Here is a 13,920-nt window from a genome sequence, read left to right on the forward strand (position 1 = left end):
TTTTCTTTCTTAAAAAATGAAAAATTTTAACTTTAATATAATAAGACAGTATGCCATAATAAACTATTATAGTAAATTTTACATTCACCATGTACTGAATTCCAATTCATTTATGTCTGGTGAATTTAAAGAAAATACTCCATAATCTATCCTATCTTAATAAATCCAAGTTTTTTAAGCTAACTTACTTTCTATTATATCTAAGAATATCTCCAACTATAACTATCTAGTTTTCAACATCATCAAAGGCACCAGAAGGGAATAATATTATTTAAGTAAACAAAAAGTACATTGCAAATGTCTTCTAAAACCTCTAAAAATGAAAACGACATTTCAAAGACTGTACAGTCTCTGCTTGTACAGTCGCTCAGAGTTTTCTTTGCGGTGCAGGGGTGTCCATCTTCAGCCTCATGCACAAAGTTCTGGTAGAGTGTTCAATGAAGCAGGATGCGTGGAAGACTGTCCTGCCTATTTTGGCAGTTTGTCAGTCACTTTCCTCTGTGACCTGCAGAGTGTCTGGCACTTTCTTCTGTAAACCCCAGTTGACCTTCCTGCCTTTTATTGATAAAGTTTATAGCAGTGGCTTTCCTGTGGGTCTTGCATGTCCAGTCTGCACAGCACATAGCCATCAGTCAAAGACAAGAGCAGGTTCTTTGTTCAGTAGCTAATCTAGCCACAATGAAAGCAAACTCCATAAGGAGTTTCATCAATTCCTATATCTTCTCTGAAGTAAATTGGTCCTCCCAGAGCAATGTGCTTCAGTGTAATGAAAATCATCAAAACATTTTAAATTCCATGTTCTATGAGTCTTTGAAGTATTTGAAGATCATCTACGTATCTAAAATATATCTCCATACAATCTGGAAACAGTTTTAGAATACCTACAAATTTGATTGTTTTAGATGACTAACTACTGAGGTCATAGTAATAAGTAATAAGGTTGTAGTAATAAGGAGCAGCGGGGCTGTGTCCCCAACACCCTAGCCGCCTGCTCGGCTAGCTTTTGCCCCGAAATAACAACACACAAACTGTATTAATTTAAACACTGCTTGGCTCATTTCTACCTAGCCTCTTCTAGGCTAACTCTCGCACCTGGACTAGCCCATTTCTTATCATCTGTATAGCACCAGTCTTACCGGGAAGATTCTAGCCTAAGTCCATCCTGGGTCGGAGCTTCATAGCATGCATCTTCCCTGGAGCGGGGAGCATGGCGTCTCTCTGAGGCATCTGCTCCGGAGAGGAGAGCTGTCGAGTCTGACCTCACTTCCTCTTCCTCCCAGCATTCTGTTCTGTTTACTCCACCTACCTATGTCCTAAACAATAAAATGGGCCAAGGCAGTTCCTTCATTAGCCAATGACCTTCCTCCATCAGACCTCTGTTTCTTATTTATTCTATACAGTTCATAGTAACAACTTTCAAAAATGAGAATTTTGTCATACATTTTTAATGCAATTTCTAGGTGCAACACCTTAGACAGGAGTAGAAATATATATACAATATAGTGTGACAGAAAAGTTTAATTGATATCAATATACAAAAATCCCTTAAACACAAGTAGAAACATGTACACCATGGGTTATAATAAAAGTTGCCTTAAATTTGTACTGCTATTCAACAGACATTTAAACAATATTTTAATAATAAACACACACACACAATGTAACAAAATTGACTTTGAATTTATATCATATACCAAAATCCATGAAAATGCAAAATATCTGAGATTAATAGTTAGCCTTTTTATCATATAATGTTTTAAGAATCATTTAAAATCAAATGTTTTGTGTATTTTGAACATATGCATGATGTGGGATTCCCCTTTGTATGCTATGAATTTGTTTTATTAGCATTGGTTAATAAAGAATCTGCTTTGGCCTAGAACAGGGAAGAATATAGCCAGAGAAAGAAGAGATAGAAAGAGAGAATAGGCAGAGTCAAAGACACGCCATGTAGCTGCTGAAGGAAACAGATGCTGGATCCTTACCAGTAAGCCACAGCCTCGTGCTGATACATGAATTAATAGAAATGGGTTAATTTAAGATGTCAGAGTTACTTAATAAGAAGCCTGAGCTAATAGGCCAAACAGTGTTCTAATTAGTATAGTTTCTTTGTTTTTATTTTTGGTCTAAGCAGCCAGAAAATGAACAAGCATTCTTCTCCCATATGTACAACAATCAGAAAATGGTTATAAACTTTTCTGAAAAGAACATAGCAGCACAAATTTTTGAAATCAAACAACATAAGCCAATGACTATGATATTATAGCTCTATGCCTTCTGTGTACATTTAAGAGGTGGATCTCTTCTAAGCTCATTTGCCATATGATCATGTAGTCTTTGATGTCTTGTGATGTACATATTGTTATTAGAATGGTTATTAGACTTAGAGAAATAATATCAACAGAATTGCTCATCTAGACATGAGCTAATAGAAATAATATTCAAACCTATGTGGGTTGACACTAGAGACTACTGATTATGATACAATCTTTTCTTTTAACTAAAGAAGTGTGATGGAAAGAGTGAGAAGTAAAACAATGGAACAAAAAGAAAAACAAGAATATAAGAGAAAGGAAAGAAAGACAAAAGATAACTTGATTAATATGAAAATTAATCCTTTGTTTTGGGGGTTGCTTTTATCTTTCCTATCCCTTTCAAAGACCTTGAGAAACAAACACCCACAGTTATCAACAAGATTAGCACTTTCACAACTGAGATTCGTCAAACTTACTGTAAATAAATATTCTTCACAACAACATCAATATACAATCATTTTACAAAAGTTGTGGAATTATGCAACTATGGGGGTATTGAGAGATCTAATCTGTTCTGTAAATATTTCAGTAGTAATTAATCAATAGTGAATGACTTTAGTCAGAGGAATATTTCAATGTTTTGATACCAAATAGATGGTGATTATCTTCAGAATAGCTAAATGTTGACACTCTCATTACTGTTTCTCATATATACATTGTTTTATATCAAATATACCCTTCCATCTTAAACTACAGATGCAAACTGTAACATGAAAGGATGTCAGTAGTAGACATAAAATCTCCAGACAAGACATTGCTATTTATATCATAACATGAACAGACTAACATGTTTGGATATATCATACAAATATATATACAAAATTAATATATAAATATTAATAAATAAAACACAATTTTAAAAATTAATATATAAATAAAATATAGATATATGCAAAATTATATATAATTATATATATAAATTTGCATAGGAATATAGATTACAGAGATTACTTCTATGGAATTTTAAATAATAGAAACCCATTGATAAAGTAGGTTTCTAATGTTTGTGATAATGTTTTCAAGTAAATGCTTTTCTTTTTTTTCTAAATTCAGGAGATTTCTGGATTGAAATTTAAAAGTGAAAAATATAAAAAGAAAAACACATTTATCATTATGATTTTCTACAACAGTGAATGAAGTAATTTAGGTCTTTGAAATAGCTGTAAATGAGAATTCATTGAACTAATTATATAACTTATATTTGTTTATTTATCTTTTGTATATAGTTACTTTAAACTATTTTTCATGTACAACTTTTTAAAAAAATAATCATTAATTCTTTGAGAATTTTTATATAATTTATTTTGATCATAGACCTCAACTTTTCCCAAACCTATATTCTCAACCTATATGTGCAAGTCCCCCTCTCTTCCTTCATAAAACAAGATATAATTTATGCTTTCGATACACCCTTGATGTATGGGAATACATTAGAGCATGGCCTATCTGCCAAGAATCAGATCATTAAAGAAAATTAATCTTCCCTCTAGATTTATAAATCCTACTGATAGCAATTTTGATCTTTATGCTATATACATGCATATGAAAATAAGAGTTTCCTGCATATACCTTTACATTCAATGATACAGTACCACCCAAATGTTTTTCCAGTGTGCTGAAAGTAAATACAATTTTCTAAAATTTTTGATTTTTCCTCATCCATAATATGGAAAAATACAAAAGCTATTTGCAGAAGAATTGAGAATATTTGATCTTTTTAGATATGCTCATTACTAAAGCTTGTTTTAAATTCAGGTCAGAAAATCTAGTGTAATATTGGAGCTGAAAAGAGCAACAGTGTTTTGATATTGTATATCTTGGCACAGACTGCCCAATTCACTGTATGAGATATCATGAAAACCCAGGAAAATTGTCATAAAATGAATTGACATAATAAAAATGGTTACAAATCAAACATCCAGGTGTCTGTGGCTTCAAACATCTAGCAATGCAAAAGATTTGATGCACTATATTATCATTCCTTCTATTGTTTAGCATTTTCTGTAAATTGAGATTGTGCTAGTACTGTATTAAAGACACAAAAATTAACAAAACATATCCCCTAGACTGGGGATATAACTCAGAAAAGATAATGCTTCTCTACCATGTTCGGAGCCCTGGATTCAATGCCAAGCAACACATGAACACTGGCCATGATGGTACACATCTGTAATAACAGAACCTGGTGTTAGACTCTGTCATTGGACACCCCAACAAAAAACTACCTTATTCTTTAGAATAGAATAATCTGACAACTGAGATTTGACATAAATTCCAGGATGAAACTGTGAATTTTACATTGCCTATATTCTGCCTATATTAACCTCATGAATTCAGTGTACACAGGGAGCACCAACAATACTAGTTGTAAAAAATTAGTGAGCATGAAATTTAGGGGTTAGGGGCTGGAGAGATGGCTCAGAGGTTAAGAGCACTGGCTGCTCTTCCAGAGGTCCTGAGTTCAATTCCCAGCAACCACATGGTGTCTCACAACCATCTGTACTGAGATCTGGTGCCCTGCTCTGGTGTGCGGGCATACATCGAGGCAGAATGTTGTATACATAATAAATAAATAAATCTTTAAAAAAAAAAGAAATTTAGTGGTTAGGAACGGGATGTCAGAGTGTGAGTGGAGTGAGGAGAGGGGATGAGTACAATTAAAGAGTGTTCTACAAAATTACCAAAAATCTAACAAAAAAGGAGAAAAATAAAAAACAAACAGAGTATATGGGTAAGAAGTAAATGCACAAATTTAAAAAATATGGAAAGAAAATTTGTAATTTTTACTTATTAATATTACCAGATAAGTATTTAAAATGAGTGAATTTTAATTTCAAAGCTTTACACTTTCAGTTACAATGTTTTTGTCCTACCTCTGAAGGAATCTAAGTTTCACATATTTTAATTTTGCTCTGGACTAGAGAGATGGAACAGCAATTAAGAGGCTGATACAGAGGATCCAGGGTCAGTTTCCATGATCCATTTCCACTAGTAACTTCAGGACTAAGGTATCTAATATTCTCCTCGGCCAGGTACAGGATATCTAATATCCTCTTCGGATCTTTATGGGAACCTGCATACATATGGTGTACATATGGTGTACATAAGTAAAATTTAAACTAATAAGATAACCCTTTGTTGGGTATATTGTGTTTACCTGAATGAAAGTCATAAGGTGGTAGAAAGGAGGGTAGTAAGTCCCATCCTTTCTTGGTGTTGTATTCCTTTTCTGTGCCTATGTTGGTTCTGGTGAAGCATTGATTCATATCTTCATTGTACTCAGTGGGTAAACTGCACCTCAGGATGGAGAGGAATTGAGAAGAATATGACAGAGAAATAGAAAAATTTGAAATACATGCTTCCATTCATGCAGACACAGCAGACAGATATGTCATGAGGTTGAAAGACTAAACAGCCAGGTGTGTAGACCTTGTTTGAAATTTAATTTTATAATTTTTATTTTATTTTAATTTTTAATATTTTCAAAACAATATTATTTTACATACCAATCCTAGTTACCACTTCTTCCTTTCCTCCCACTCCCCCCATCTTCTCCCCATCCCACCCCCCATCCCCTTCTCAGAGAAGATGAGGCCTCCCATGGGGAGTTAACAGTGTGTCACATTACTTAAGGTAGGACAGAAGCCCTTCCCCAAATATCTAGGCTGAGTAAGGTATCCCTCCACAGGGCTCCAAAAAGTCACTTCATGAAATAGGGATAAATATTTGTTCCACTGCTAGTGGCCCCACAAACTGCCCAAGCCATAGAACTGTCACTCACACTTAGAGGGTCTAGTTTGGTTTTATGCAGGTTCCCCAGCTGTCAGTCCAATTATCTTAGGTTAGCTGTTTCTGTGGTTTCCCCATCATGATCTTGGTGCCTTTGCTCATAATATTGCTCCACCCTTTGCCTGGATGGACATCAGGAATTTGGCTCAGTGCTTAGCTGTGGGTCTCTGCATCTGTTTCCATCAGATATTGAATGAAGGTTCTCTGCTAACAATTAAGGTAGTCATCAGTTTGATTACAGGGAAGGGCATTTTAGGTACTTTCTTCACTATTGTTTATATTCTTAGCTGGGATCATCCTTGTGGATAGAAATCCAGGAGGGAATTTCCCTATTTTCTGGTTTCCAGCTAACCCCATAATGGCTCCCTCCTTCAATGTATCCCTTTCCTTGCTCTCTTTCTCTCACTGTCTTTCACCCAATTTGATCTTTCTGATTCCTCATATTCTCCCCTACATGTCCCTTCTTCCTTCCTACTCTCCTACTACCTTCCCTTGTACCCCAGTTCTGGCACAGTATTAAAGAGATCCTGTCTACTTCCCCTTCCTGAGGAGATCCATGTATGTCTCTCTTAGTGTTTTCCATGTTTCCTTTCTTCTCTGAGGTTGTGGACTCTAGGCTGATTATCCTTTGCCTAATGTCCAATATTCACTTACGAGTTAGAACATACAATGTTTGTCTTTCTGTGTCTGGATTACTTTATTCAATTTAAAAAAGTTTTTGTTCCATAAATATCAGGAGAAAAATCTTATTTTATTGTCATAACCTGTTTGAGTTAGAGTGCTCGAATTTTAATGTTTTACATTAATATGCATATATTCTAGCATCACTGATTTAAAAAAAAAAAACATAGAAGAGATTTCTAAAAAAAAAAAACAGTTTGAGATCAAACCCTTCAGGCAAGAAATAAACAGAGAATAAGCAAGGAGAGTTTGAAAAAAGAAGATAAAGCTTTTCTGAGACTAGAAAATAGTTCAAGAAATAGAACACTAGATTGTATTCCCGAGGATCTGCATTCAATTCCTTGCATGCACGTAGTAGTTCACAGCCACTTGTAACTCTTCATTATAACCCAATCTCACGGGATCCCACACAATCCTTGTATACCAGACACATCCTAACTGCACAGAAATGTATGTAGACATATACATCTACATGTAAGCAAAACAAACATACATAAATAACAAATACACTTAAAAGAAAAAAATTGCTTTCCCACTTGAAATATATTGCATTTATTTATTTACAGTAATAGAATTTCTCATTTATTTATTTTGTGTGTTTTTTATTTCTAAATATATTTTTATTTTCAAAGTATAATTATTAGATAATTCCTACTTCCATCTAAATCTCATAAAAATTTCCCTTGCACTCTTTCAAATTTTTGCTCTTTTTTTTTCTTGTTACATACACACATACATGTATGCACACATTCACATTGCTAAATACATAAATTCAACCTGCGTTTTCTGTACAATCTTAGTTGTATGTAGGTTTTCAGAGCTGACTTTTTCGTGTTGCATAACTAGTTGGTGTTCGCTGCCCTGGAAGTTGTCTGTAATTCTTTGTGTTGGGGCCCCTTGAGCTTTGCCTCTTCAATTTTTTTTATAGCATAATTCTTTATCGATTCTTTGGAAATTTCACATCTTGTACCCTAATTCCACTCACTTCACAATTTCTCCATATCTCCCCGTACCCCTGCAGCATCATCACCACAAAAGACCTTCCCCTCCCGAAACTAATTACAAACAAAACAAAAGGTCCCCTGCCTTTCCCACCCCTCCAACACCTCTTCTTTCATTCTAGTGATATCATCGGGAGCTGCAGTGTGTCGTATGGCATACCCTTTTGTCCATCAGCCCCACCTGTAAATGCTCATTGTAATTAGTCACTGATGAGCTAATCTCACCCCTCATGGGAGAGTAGGTCCCTGCACCAGCGAGAAATGTACTCACCCCTCACCAAAGAATTGAGAGACCTGGCCTCAGTGGCATTGGCGTATGGAAGTTTGTTCTGCCCCTCACCTGAGGGGGATAGTTCCAGGAGCCCGGACTGACCAGCTCCAGCTGCTACCCATGACCACATCCTGGGCCTTGAGTTGGCCCGACGTACGTAAAGGTCTACCCCATCTATGACCTAATAGAGCTTGTGTAGAGACTGACCCTGAGGAATGATAGTCCCAGGATCTTCATGCCTCTAGATAACAGAAGAATATCCGAGAGGAGTTTGGTGAGGCTGCAGTGAAGGCCAGAGTTGAACCAGCCCCCTCTTCCATTTTATCATGACTTCTGGTATTATTCAGGTCTTGTTTAGGCAGTAATAGTGCTAAGACTTCACAGGTATAAGTTCTTTTACATTTTTAGGAAAAGATCGCATGGCTAGCCTCCTATTCCTCTGCCTTGCACAACTTTTCTCCCCCCAGTTTAATGATGGTTTCTGAGCCCTAAATTCAAGAGTTACTTCATAGACATATTATTTTTACACGCTGTGTCCTGTATTCTTGTCCCACCCACCTTCATAGGCTTCCCTCTTAACTCTAACCTTATTACTAGTTCAAGTATATGGGGTCTGCACAAAGAAAGTGTTTTTCTCTCAGAAGAGAGACTCAGAAAGCTGTTTATGGAAGGGGTAGTATATTAAAAACATCCACGGATTACATGTATGTTAATATTTTTGCTGCCTTTGAGATTACAATCTCATAATTTCTTCCTTCACTCTCCTCCCTCAGAACTTCATAAGTTTAACTTTAAGTTTAACTTCTGGGGAAGGGTAAATGCCATTGGAGTCTTTTAATTTTAAGTACACAATTCAGAACAGAACAAAATCATCCTTTAAGTAACCCATGTCACAGAGATAAGGGTGGGGGTCTGTTGTTTCTTTTTCAATTGCTTCTAGTGGAATGACTATTTTTCTTTAAATAGCATTATATAACATCAAATGAGCAAGGATTTATAAAGTAGCAAGCTCAGAATTTTAAACCATTTATTAATTTTGTTTACCTGTGTGCATGTGTCTCTGTGGACGTGTGCATATATATGTGCAGAGACCAGATGCCACATCAGTTATCTTCTTTAACCTCACTACATCTTATTAGTTGTACAATACAAAACTTTACTTTTTTGTTACTTTTACATACCAACCACAGTTCCCTCTCTCTCCGCTCCTCCTGCCCAGCCCTTCACCCTAAAAGATACACCTTACTTTTTGAGACATGGTTTCTCACTGAATACTTAGCTCACAAATTTGGCTGTACTAGCTATTTGGTGAGTTCCAGGGTTGCTCCTAGATCTACCTCTTTCACTAGAGAGTTAAATGTAATGATGCCCCACCTGGTAGTATTTACATGGGTCAAACATATAGAACTCAGAAATTCATGTTTTCCCAGCAGAAAACCCTTTAATATTAAGTCATCTCCCAGGTCCATATTTCAAAGTTTATTTGAATATCTATGGATGTAGATTTCTACTTATTAAAGTATGTTACTACTAACACATTAAATTACAAATTTCTTTTACCGTGTCCTTGTATCTGACACTACTTAAAATGAATTTATTTGTATTTTGGTTTTATTTATAGTATTGCCTCTTATTTAAAAAAATCTTTTCAAGTATTTTATTACATTAAAGCTTTCTGATTTTGTTCTTTTCTTACATCATTGACATTAGATAATTTCTTTCTGAAAAACACTATAAAAGTTTTCATAAATATGCAAGTTTATATTTTCAAAATGGACATTTTAGGAAAATAATACTGGTCAACTGTTGAGAAGAAATAAGATGATTTTCATATGTACATGCATCTGTTTTCTTCCCTTATTCACTAGGTGTTAATTTAACCTCTTAAAGGAGTTATTATAAAATATAGTAAAACTGGTATACTTTCAGAGTAAGGTGGATTGATCCCAAGGGCCTACATGCATTACCACTGTGAGATGTCCACAAAACATATTTGGTGTATATTGCAAGAATAATTTAAGTAAACTTGATGTAAAACAAAGGATGATCTAAGGTTATTTGTATTTCAATGACTTTTAAATATATTATATTACTATTTAGATTATTTATAGATTTTAATATATATTGGCAAGTACATAGTAGAAGAAGAAAGTAATAACAAAGAAGTGAATGCCTATATCAACCTTTCATAAAGTAAGAAAATATACATACTCCAAAATTTCTTGCACATTGCCTATGGTTATTCCTTAGCAACTGGCCAAACAGAAATATTCTGACTATGCCCATAAATAGGTGATGTGTATAAATATGAGCATCTTGATTGAATATATTTAGTTAGTGCTTTTTAAAGCCTATGAATGGATCATAATATATATCTGATTCAGCAGCTGTCTATATTCCATTATGCTACATCTTAGGAATTGTCTGACATCAATACAAAATTAACTCATTTTGGTGACTATAAAATGTTTAAATGATGTTTGATTTCAATTCAAGTTTTATTTATATCCTTTTTCTAGGAAGAACACCAAGCTTGGTAAGAAGCATATTTAAATGGCTAACAATTGTTTATCTCTAAATTACTAAGTTAATAATTCATAAGTGTATATTTCAATATAAGTAGTATAATAATATTATTAACTAATTTTAAACAGATGGCAAGGATTTTTTACTGGAAATGTACCCAAGTATCTCTTCTAGAATTAAATTTTTCTTTTTATTGCATGATAATGATAAGAAAATTTTATTCAGATTAAACCAACCTTGCATTCAGGTAATTATTCTCAAATATATCTGTTTTTATTCACATTAATATTGAATTATACTTAATAAAATTATGCTTTTACATTATTGTATATAAATGAATTGCTCTACTGGATTTATTTTCACTGTAGTTATGATCTCTGTGATTTTTCTTAGCTAAATTATATAATAAAAAGGATTTATTTAAAGAAATTCCTTTCTTAAAAAAAAAGAAATTCCTTTCTAAATAATTTTCCATATATCATAGAATTAATATACTGATTTTTTAGAATGCTTACAACATATAATGTGTGCACATATTTGGAAACTTTTAATTGTTAATTTTTGGTTATACTTTGTTGTGATTCTGAATTTCTTCTACATATTTGCAAATCTAGTTAATTTTTATCTGATATGTAATATATTGAATGATTTTTATGAATACTAATTCATCATTAGAAAACAGATTTAGACATTTTATATGATATGTTGCTTAAAATTTATTAGTTAAATCTAAGAAATTTTCTTCTCAATTCATATGTTCTGATAATGTTTGGTCCTTTAATCAGTAGTGCTATAAAAGCAAAAAAAAAATAAAAGATACAGCACAGAATACAAAAGCATGTTCTGCATATTCTTGCATTTCTCATGTTTATTATTTACTTTTAATGCTAAATATTTATCTATTTAAAGAATTAACTATTATCTAAAGTAATAAATGACTACATTTATATACCACACATGCAACTGTTTGGGGGGTGGGAATTATTTTCAATTTTGTGCTTTTATAATTATAATATCTTAAGTAAGATTTGTGAATATTAGTCAAGACTTCTCAAATAGCATTAACAGTATCCCTGTTATAAGGACATGTATAATGAAGTAATTATTCTTTGGATAGTTTTACTAAAAATCTTCTTTTTAGGGGGTAAAAAGAAACTTAAAAAGTGTAAATAATGAAAATTTATCCCCATTATTTTCCAAAAGTAGGGCATTCTTCTGTTATATAACTTCATTGTCACCAGTACTCCCATTTCCTGAAGTTGTTGTGTTCAGGAAAGCTCAGACAACTAGGCATTATTTCTTTTAATGAAAAATGGAAGAATTTAAGAAAAATTAATATATTGCTTGAGTATTTTGTGTTTCATTATTAAAACAGTCAGAATTCCCCCAAAAGGCATGAGGAAATCTATATAACCCATTAGATAAATAAAAATATGTGCATATTATAACAACACTAAGATGGATGAAGAGTGCAATCAGAAGGAAATTATTCACAGAAGAAGTTTGTGTCATGGGAGAGAACTTACTCAAAAATTGGATGTTAATCTACTTAAGACAATACTGCATGAATAAATATTCACAGGAATTGGAGATCAGAAGTAGATAATTTCAAATATATAGTAACATAGATCAAATATATGCTGTGAATTAAAAGTTTATATCTTCCTTATTTCTGATAAGTCTTTTGTCTCTGTAAGAATATTGACACCAAATAAAAATGTACAGAAACATACTTACTTAACAGTAATCAGAACATATTTTTCCCAACAAAGAGTTGGAGCAGTTTCAAACAATGCACCTTTATTACACTCACTTCCCATTCCTCTCAGGTCTGGGACCTTGTGACCCCCAAATAAAACAATAATAATAAAAATAATAATAAATATAAATATAAGTATAATAATAAGTATAACACAAATTGTAGAGGATATAATTTTATTGCATAGTTCATCAGTTTCATACATGTATAAAATATTTTCTGATTGTTTTTATTATTTTAAAGATTAGTATTGTTTTATCTTATGCATATGACTGTTTGTAATGGTATCTGCCCAGTGTCTCTGACAGATGTTAATGGAAGGCAGTAGGCATTAGATAGAACTCCTGGAAGTGGGGTTCCAGATGAATGTTAAACGTCATATGGGTCCTGCCAACTAAACCCAGGTCCTCTTTAAGGGGAGCACATACTATTAGCAAATAGGCCATGATGCCAGTATGGCCTTATCTTTATGTTTTAAAAGTAGAGATTTGCTTCAATTCTTCTGTCTTCAAAAAGGAATTACAAATATATCACAATGTTATACATGGAAACCTTCAAACAATTCAATCCCAGAAATATTTACTAGATTGAAGACTTTGATGGGAGAACTAACATAAAATCAGATGCAGCGGGGATGTGTGCTTTCCTAATGTTAAAATAATTAGTCAAGAATGTCTAGAGTGGCATGTAGATGACATGGTAGAACTTGACTCCATTCTTAACTATTTTATTGTCTACAACTATTCATACATTAACTTCCTTCTCATCATCATTATTCCTTATTTACATTTAGCACAAATAATAAAATCCCAGAGACAGATATTGGGATTCAAGCTGAAAAATCAGAGAAGCAAAATCGCCAACCATTAAAGAGTTCCTACCTCTACAAATATTAAGACTGAAAAGAGAGCAAGTTCCTGTCGAATCTCACTTTATATTCCGCCTTAGTGCTGAGATTAAAAGTGTGTTCCACTACTGCCTGGTCTGTATGGCTGATTGGTGTGGCTGTTTGGCTTTCTGATCCTCAGGCAAGCTTTATTTATTAAAACACAAATAATACACAACTATATTTTCTTGTGTTGCAAGACTCTTCTGCTAGTTTGTTTCTAAGTAGGTTCTCCTGCCACAAGCAATTCTCTTCATCTGGAAGTTGCCTCACAGTTTATAACACAAGATGGTTTGTCATTACAAAAAAAAAAAAAAAAAAACTGAACTATTTTTTTTCTGCTTGTTTATATTTAGTTTATTCTTTTAGGGTTTGAGATAATAAAAATTCATGTCTTAATTCATTCTTGTAAATCAATGCAGCATATTGCCCAGTATGAATGCATGTAGTCAAAAACTTTGACCTAGTAAAAGATGAATGGGCAGCTTAGTTTTGACATCAGAGATCCCAATTCCCTAAAAGGGAGTTCCCCTTTTAGCCACCAGAGGATGCCAAAAAGTATCTTTTATCTTCCTAAAGAATTGTCTCAAAAATCATACACCGGGGTTGAGCTGGTCATTGATACTTTCTATCTTGACAGTGCAAATCTTGACTGAACAATTGCTGTCATGCTCTCCACACAGAATATGGTC

Source organism: Microtus pennsylvanicus, chromosome 2, assembly GCF_037038515.1.
Source record: "Microtus pennsylvanicus isolate mMicPen1 chromosome 2, mMicPen1.hap1, whole genome shotgun sequence".
In the NCBI taxonomy this organism is placed as follows: domain Eukaryota; kingdom Metazoa; phylum Chordata; class Mammalia; order Rodentia; family Cricetidae; genus Microtus; species Microtus pennsylvanicus.